This window comes from Xenopus laevis, chromosome 2S (assembly GCF_017654675.1).
Source record: "Xenopus laevis strain J_2021 chromosome 2S, Xenopus_laevis_v10.1, whole genome shotgun sequence".
NCBI lineage: Eukaryota > Metazoa > Chordata > Amphibia > Anura > Pipidae > Xenopus > Xenopus laevis.
Window position 1 is genome coordinate 124,978,467 of NC_054374.1, and position 8,546 is coordinate 124,987,012.

Here is an 8,546-nt window from a genome sequence, read left to right on the forward strand (position 1 = left end):
AAAAAACAAGGTTTATTACGAAAAAAAATAAAGATTTGGTGAACTTCAGAAAAATAGAGGCAAGAATAATTCTGAGACTGTATTTTGCATTTTCCCTTATTGGATAATTCCCAGTAGCAGTATAACAGTATATAAGAAAGTATTGTTTCATTACCTTACAATCTGTAGTAACTAGTTATGAGCTGTACCACATCAAGTCACATCATAAGTTGTATTTATCCTGGTTTTATTTGAAAGCAGGAAAGAATGGCAGCTGCTTGCTGCAGTGCAGGCTTAATTGTTCTAATTCCTTGGCCTCTTGACCATAAGTCATGCAGATTCATTGGAGATCCTTCTCTGACCACTGCCTGTATTTTAGGTAACTACACTATAGATGGAGAGGGAGGCCAGTGGTCAGGCAGCAGTTGTAAATTTAACATTTATAGCAGGCTAAGCTGGTGAAGGGTTTATTAAGAGATTACACTGATATTATATTTTGGAGAACAGAATAACTTAATTAAAGACAAATGTTGCTAAGCAAATTGCATATTTTACAGTAGAGTAGGATGTTGTACACTGATGTTGAGTAGTTGTGCTCTTATATAATTCTGCAGATGCTTTGATACAGTGCAACATACGTTAAACTATGGTTGTGTTGGTAGGGTACAGGGATAACAACCTGGCTAAACTGAGGGTAGAAGGCCACTTTTATAAAGGGGCACATCTATCAGTGTTCAATAGGTTCTCCTGTAGCTCTTCCACACATTCCACGCATTTTCAGGCCAGAACATCTTGGTAGTTTAGAGGCACCAAGAACGATTCTATTCAATGGGGCGCATTAGCATTGCTGGATTCTGTTGTGGAAAAAAAATATGTTTTTTTTTAAAATGTATCAGTTACTAGTTCTGCTCTAGCAGAATTCTGCCCCAAAATCCATTTTTCAGAAAAGCAAACAGATTTTTTTATATTTAATTTTGATATCTGACCTGGAGCTAGACATGATGCCAGTTTCACATCACATCACATCCCACTCTTTCTCCCACCAGCAGCCTATCAATAGAACAAGGAGAAGGTGACAAGATAACATCTCCCTGACACAAGATACCAGCTCCCTCGTAGATATGAGAATAGCACTCAATAGTAAAAATTCCACTGTGACTCCTCTAGTTACACTGAGCAGGAGATACAACAGCTTATCTGAAAGTAATTCCATTCCATAAAAACAACCACTCTTTTCTGCCTGCTGTTGGTTGACTTGCACCACATTGTAGTCAACTTAACTAAGGTCACTGCTCCTGGGAGTTTTAAGCTAGTAGCCCATTAAGGGAAGAAAACTTGCAATCACCACCAGTACTGTTAGCTTTCTGCCCCAAAATGCATAATAAAGCAACACCCCATTATGTCACGTATTCTTCCCATGATGCCAGGAAATATGAAAAGAGCCAGGAATTCATATTTCTGGTTTTCTAATGAATTCAAACACCTGTTTTTAAAACACAGGAAGAAAATATTTAGCTACAACTGGCTGGTTTGGATGGCCTGATCACTGTGTGTGTGTGTGTGGGGTCCACTTTAGAAAGCTAGGAAAAGGCCAACCTGAAATGGTATCTTCAACTTACAAATGACTTCTAGGAATTGTATAGAAATCTATTGAAAGTACTGCCCCCATACAGGGATGAAATCTGTTATCTGGAAACCTGTTATCCAGAGAACTCTGAAATATACAAATTCTATTCCCTATAGTATCTGTAATAATACAAACACTAATGGCTCCTTGTACTTGATTTTAACTACAGTAAGCTATCATTAAATCTATGCTTTATGTTCAAACGTATTAGTGGCCTTAAGAAATGACGGTGCTTCACATTACAGAAAGGCCCCTTTATCCAGAAAACATTGGGTCCCTTGGATTCCATATAATGGATACCATTTACAATTCATTTTAAGTCTGTTACATTATTGGTACCTGCTGATGGTGCTTTTTTTTACATGTCTGGTGCTTTACTAGTCTGTATCACTAGATGGTGCTCTAAAGCAAAAGATTTAAACAATATGATTTAATAGTGTAAAGAGCAATAATGCCAAATATGTTTTGTAGTTTTTTTTTGTCAGAAGCACGAGTGTAAGACAATGCACTGAGTAGGGTTATGTGAAGCAAAAGTTAAGACTTTAATATTAGAAGAAGGCATCATAGAGTATGTGATACAGGTATTGTGATAGAATAAAGTAAACAATATAGCCCCACGCAGCAATAAGTGCTGTATTTTACATCCCTTACAGGAACGTTTAAAGAGATCTGTGCAAATGAACTTTCCTTCTTTTTAGAGACTACCTTTCTCCATGGCTTTACTACAAGAGCAGGTGGCATCTAATATGTACCAACACTCAGCTCCTTAAATCTCTTTAGCAGCTCCAAGAGGAGAGACCTCAGGGAGGTGGTTGCAGAGAATTTTCGTTAGGCAAAGCTGCAGGGTTTGATCCAAAGACCTATGCCTCTGTGAAGGTAAAATCACCTTATTGGCTCCTACTCTTTGGAATTCTGTTAGGCAGACAATCTGCTTGCAGTTTGAAATTGAGGATGCCGATCCCTCTATCATTGTGCACCAGGTAGCACTTGTAATTGGGACGGTAAGGGTGTGCAAGGGCCCGCCTAACTCCAGTCCTCCTACTCTTTGGCCCAGCTAAAGTAAATAATCAAAGTGATGCCATAACTCCCTTAAAATATTGGTAAGTAATCATTTTAACATGGGCACACCCTTAGCAGAAAAAGATGTATACTGTAGTTTACCAAATCTGCAACCTGCAGCTTGTTTTCTGAATGATAGAATTCTGTTAATGATTATGTTTTTGTGTTAAATGTAATATGTTTTAAACAGGCATCAAAATAGCAGTACATATACTAAATTGTGTGCATAGACCATCTCTCTATTGCTGCTTTTCTTTTTTACATACTGCATGAATGGGACCAGCCATATAACTTGCTTCAGCACTGCTAAGCTTAAACATTCTCTTTGGGTACCCCTATCTAAATATGGGGTGTGATCAGTTTAATTGAACCATGCTACACATCAATTGCTACTTCTCAGTTTTCTTTCTCTTTAACTATAGGTTGATCATGCTAGTGATGTTTGGATCATGGGTAAAAGTGACCCAGACAGTTACGATGAAATAGTCACTAACAAGAAAGGAGTCACAATTGCAGCACCTGTATCCCAATGCTGTTTTGTGGCCCTGTCCATACAGCATGTGGTGCAGCTCATTATGGTATTATACTGTATATATATATATGTCTGCCATTTTGGTCGATAATAGGCTGGAAATCCACAGACACTTTATCCAATGCTTAGTACATAATTCAGGTTGCCCTTTAGTTTATTAAGATTTGAACCAGTCCTTGTAACCAGGCACCCCATTGTTGCCACCCTCTAGTTGGATTTGGTTTAATGCTAGAAGCAGCCATTGTGCTGACTTACTCTTTGTAATTATTTAATGTTTACTTTCTGGTAGACTTAAGGTATAAAGATCCATATTAGGAAATATCTATAATCTAGAAAGCCCCAGGTCCCAAGCATTCTGAATAATAGGTCCCATACCTGTATTTCAAAGAATATCCTGATGATCTCTAATGATAATGGCATACAGTGTGCTCTGTCCATCTCTACCTTCAGAGGAATACATTAATATCTACATGGTGGGAAAGGGGCATATTCTCTTTGTGTAGCTGCCAGAAAGATCAACAAAGAATTATAAAATGAGAGAACCAAGAGTAACGTTACATTCTATTTAGTGTTATTATGTGACTGAATATACAAAGCAGATCAACTCCCCCCACTAGACATATTCTTAAGTGTGTCCAGCTTGATAAGGAAGTCAGGGAGCTAGGAAACAGAAAATTCCCTCCCTTTCACATGTGTTAGTGCAAGATAAGGTGTTAGCACTCACACTATCCCAGAACTGATAAGGAATTATATGTTCTAACACAGCCCCAAGTATCTCTTCTGTCTGCACTTTTTTTGAATTGACTTGAACATATTTTAAGAATGAGAAGCAACAGAGGAGAGCAGGTCTGCATTTATCCAGGCCATGATATATCTAGTAGTGGCACTGGATGTGCTGGATAATGTGGAATTTTTAACCATTCAGCTAAGTGACTGAATTACTCAGCAAAATAAAATAGGAGTGGGGAAGTTTCCATGAGGCCCTGGAACAGATCATTTGACTCACAAGCTCTTTATATCCACATCCAGAGCCGGGTCAGTGCCCATGCTAAGCAATATACTATACACTATCACATCATGGCTTAGCTGCCCCTTTCATTCAGCTGCTAATAAACACATGATAGGAAGATATTATGTATGTATGTTTGTATATTTTTATTTGTATAGCGCTTCTTGAGGGCAAAGCACTGTACAGCAAAACCATAAATTAGTAAAAACAAACAAGGGGTCATTGAAATAAAAAGTAACAATAAGTGCATTATTAGAAATACAATTCACATAAATATAATACAGATAAATATAATACAGATTAAGTGCTCAGTGTCAAGGAAACAAAAGGCTAGAGGACCCTACCCTGTAGGGCTTACAGTCTAAATGGGAGGGTAACATACAGACACAATTCAGAGGGGTATTAAGGTCCTGCAGGTTAGTGCCAGTTCCCAGTTCAGGTGTTATCCAGGTGCTCCCAGAGGTAGTCTTTGAGTTTCATTTTAAAAACACCGAATGAGGATTCTCTCCTGAAAGATTCAGGAATGGCATTCTAAATATAAGGAGTAGCAAGAGAGAAGGGTTTGATACGGGAAACAGCAGTAGTAGTGGGGGGTACAACCAAGTGGTTGCTCTGAGAGGAGCGGAGGTTTCGGGCAGGAACATATAGAGAGACCAGAGATGAGATGTAGTTAGGTGCAGAGGAATGAAGGGCTTTGAAGTTTATGAGGAGGACTTTATAAGTTATTCTTTGTTTTATAGGAAGCCATGATAAGGACTTCAGCAGTGGAGGGGCCTGTACCTTTTTGGATGAGAGGAGGATAATTCTGGCAGCAGTGTTTAATACAGACTGTAGAGGGGAGAGATGGGAGTTAGGGAGGCCAGTTAGTAGAAGGTTACAGTAATCTATTCTGGATAGGATGAGAGCATGCGTGAGCGACGCGTCTTGGATGTATGAAAGGAAGGGACGGATTTTGGCAATATTGCGTAAGAAAAAGTGACAGGTTTTGACAGTGGTGTTAATATGATTAGAGAAGGAGAGAGAGGAGTCAAAGATTACCCCCAGACAGCGAGCTGAGTTGACAGGATTAATGAGCATGCCATCAATAGAGATAGTAAATAGGGGAGTAGGACCAGGCTTAGGTGGAAAGATGATAAGTTCAGTTTTTGTTAGGTTGAGTTTCAGGTGGTGCTGGTTCATCCAATTTGAGATTGCTAGGAGGCAGTTAGAGATTTGAGCCTCTGTTTCAGCTGTTAATGAATAAGTGGATAAATATATTTGGGTATCATCAGCATACAGATGATAAATAAAGCCAAATGAACGGATGAGATCTCCCAAAGACAGTGTACATGGAGAACAACAGCGGGCCAAGTGGCACCCCCACATTATGTGGAACTGGAGATGAGGTTTTGTTATCATAGGAGACAGTGAATGATCAGTTAGAATGGTAAGAAGAGAGCCAAGATGCAGCCTGGTTACGGATGCCAATCGAATAAAGAATCTGCATCAGGAGAGACTGATCAACTGTATCAAAAGCAGATCATAGGTCAAGGAGGAGAAGGATGGAGAAGTGACTTTTGGCTTTGGCAACCTGAAGATCGTTTGTAACTCTGCACAAAGCAGTCTCAGTAGAGTGACCAGGCCGGAAACCAGATTGCAGAGGGGATGCCCGAAGGTTGGGATTCAGCATGTCGCATGTTAAAAAAAATGCAATGAAACACACAAAAAAGCAAATGTGAATGCACAAGTACAAATAGAATATAATTCATGTATAAAACACAAAAAGCCTCTTTATGTTAACCAACCTTTAAGGGATTCCATTTTAAAAGAAACATTTACCATACAGTATTGCTAAACACTAGCATAGCTTATTGTGTTCAGCTACAAGATATGAATAATCATCTATAAAGCACCACCAGTATCTGCACAACTGTCGGATATTTGGAAAGGCACAACGAGTTCAGCACAGAATCAAAGATAATATGTTACATTATAGCATGCATATGTTTTATTATAGTGTGCTACCAACCTGGTGACCATATGCTAAATGATTTATATTCCAGCAGGTGGCGGTGCAGGCTCTTGCTCAGTCACAAACCTACTATAGGTATGGGACCTGTTATCCAGAATGCTTAAGACCTAGGGTTCTCCGAATAACGGATCTTTACATAATTTGGATCTTTATCCCTTAAGTCTTTTAGAAAATCATATAAACATTAAGGGGCAAATTTACTTATGGTCGAATATCGAGGGTTAATTAACCCTCGATATTCAACTGCCGAATGGAAATCCTTCGACTTCGAATATCGAAGTTGAAGGATTTACCGCAATTGTGGTTATGCTATATTTAAAAAGGCGTTAAATAATACCTCCCAACTGTCCCGTTTTTATAGGGACCGTCCCTCTTTTGACAGCTCAATCCGCAGTCCAATATTCCGTTTTTCTCTGCACTGAACAGCCAGAAAAAGAAACTAAAAGTTTCTAACTTAATTGACTTTTGGCGCAGAGCCCAGAACAGCTACAGCAGAAGATATGATACATTTGTAACAATTTCTAGATAAGCAAATAAGTAATTGTAACAATATAAGATAACAGGTCCCTTGGGAAATGTCAGACTCACAGCCTAAGGCTAGGGCCACACGGCGCGATTTTGCCGCGATTCTGCGCTGGGCGAGTTGCGAGTTGCGAGTCGCTGCGGTTTTTAAGCCGAAATAGCTTTGTTAACTTTGGCGCTGGCGTCAATGCAAATCGCGGCGAAATCGCTGCGCTAATTCACACGCGGCGATTCTTTTTCTACTGTCGCCTGGAAACGCCCAGCGAGGCAACTTCGGGCGACAATAGAAAACGAATCGCCGCGTGTGAATTAGCGCAGCGATTTCGCCGCGATTTGCATTGACGCCAGCGCCAAAGTTAACAAAGCTATTTCGGCTTAAAAACCGCAGCGACTCGCAACTCGCAACTCGCCCAGCGCAGAATCGCGGCAAAATCGCGCCGTGTGGCCCTAGCCTAAAGGGCAATTGGTGTTGTCAAAAAAACAACTTTTTTGTCCCTCTTTTTAGTTCAAATATGTTAGCCAGCCACATTAAGAACTCAGCGTTCCTGCACTGCACTCGCATGGGACCATGCAAGGGCGCAAGGACCACGAGACCTCAGGCGCTGTGGATACAAATCCGGCCCTGACTGTGTTAAGGTGTGGCATATGACAAATGAGGCTTAAAAGGCCTGGAAGTATTCACTATTTTTAATAATAAAAAATGGATCTTGACTCAAAAACTTTTTTTTTTTTAAATCCAACTAGGCCCGGACAGTAGTGATGTGTGGGTCGAGTAAAATCTGATCCGCACCCAACCCTAACCCACCCTCCCTCAGCCACGCCCGACCACGCCAGACTTCTGGGTTTCTTTTGTAGACCTGCGCCCAACCCGCGAGCAGGCATGCGTCTATAAAAAGTCTATAAAAAAGGAAGTTGGAAGCCGGTAGTGCCACCCACAAATGGGGATGCGAGGTCGGCCCGAACCCGCCCGGTAAACCCGCAGGTATCGGACCGGCTCACACATCACTAGCGGACAGGCAATCTGCGGATTCTGACAGATGTTAGAAGGGCTACTGTGAGTTCCCATAAACTATTTAGTGGGCTGAAATACTATTTTGCTATGGTTTTAAAGTTATTTGTAAAAGTTCTTGCTACTGAAAACAGTGTTTTTAAATCCTCTTCTGTTTATTTCACCTTTGCAGAATATTCAGTATCATAGCACTCATCATATTCAATTGCTAGAATACATTTATTACAGTATAAAGGTATTTCTGTTCTCTTTTGCCCCCAGGCAGGAAAGGGAGCTTGCCAGGAGTTGCAATGGCTACAGTTAATGCAATGGTGTCTGAGAATGCAAGTTGTATTGAGGACATATTGGTTGTGCTGGGTCCTTCTGTTGGTCCCTGCTGCTTTACACTGACACAGGAAGAAGCCAAAGCCTTTTATGACTTCGACCCCCAAACCAAACTCCTATGTTGACACAAGAAGAACAAGGTGAATCTGGTGCTAGTCATTTCAGCTTCTTGTGTTACATTCAGTGTCGGACTGGCCCGGCGGGATACAGGGAAAAAACCCAGTGGGCCTCGACCCTTAATGGGCCCCCGCCGGACCAGACCCCCTCTCCCGATCAGATTATAAAAAAAAAAAACATTATCTGAATTATTTTAAACTCTAATAAACTTGCTTATTTAAGAAAAAAATGTTACGTCTAAAATTGGGAATGAGGGCCCGAAAATTTGAATCATATTTGAATTGAATACGAACACAATTCGAATTGAGTTTTACTCTGAAAAAACCTCAAATGTCAAGATGGCTATTAATATCTTCA

The 8,546-nt window shown here is 40.4% G+C and overlaps 1 pseudogene; it reads left to right on the forward strand.

The window, feature by feature from the left end:
* The first annotated feature begins 246 nt into the window (after positions 1-246).
* LOC121400799 lies at positions 247-8,289 on the forward strand (annotated as a pseudogene).
* The last annotated feature ends 257 nt before the right edge of the window (positions 8,290-8,546 follow it).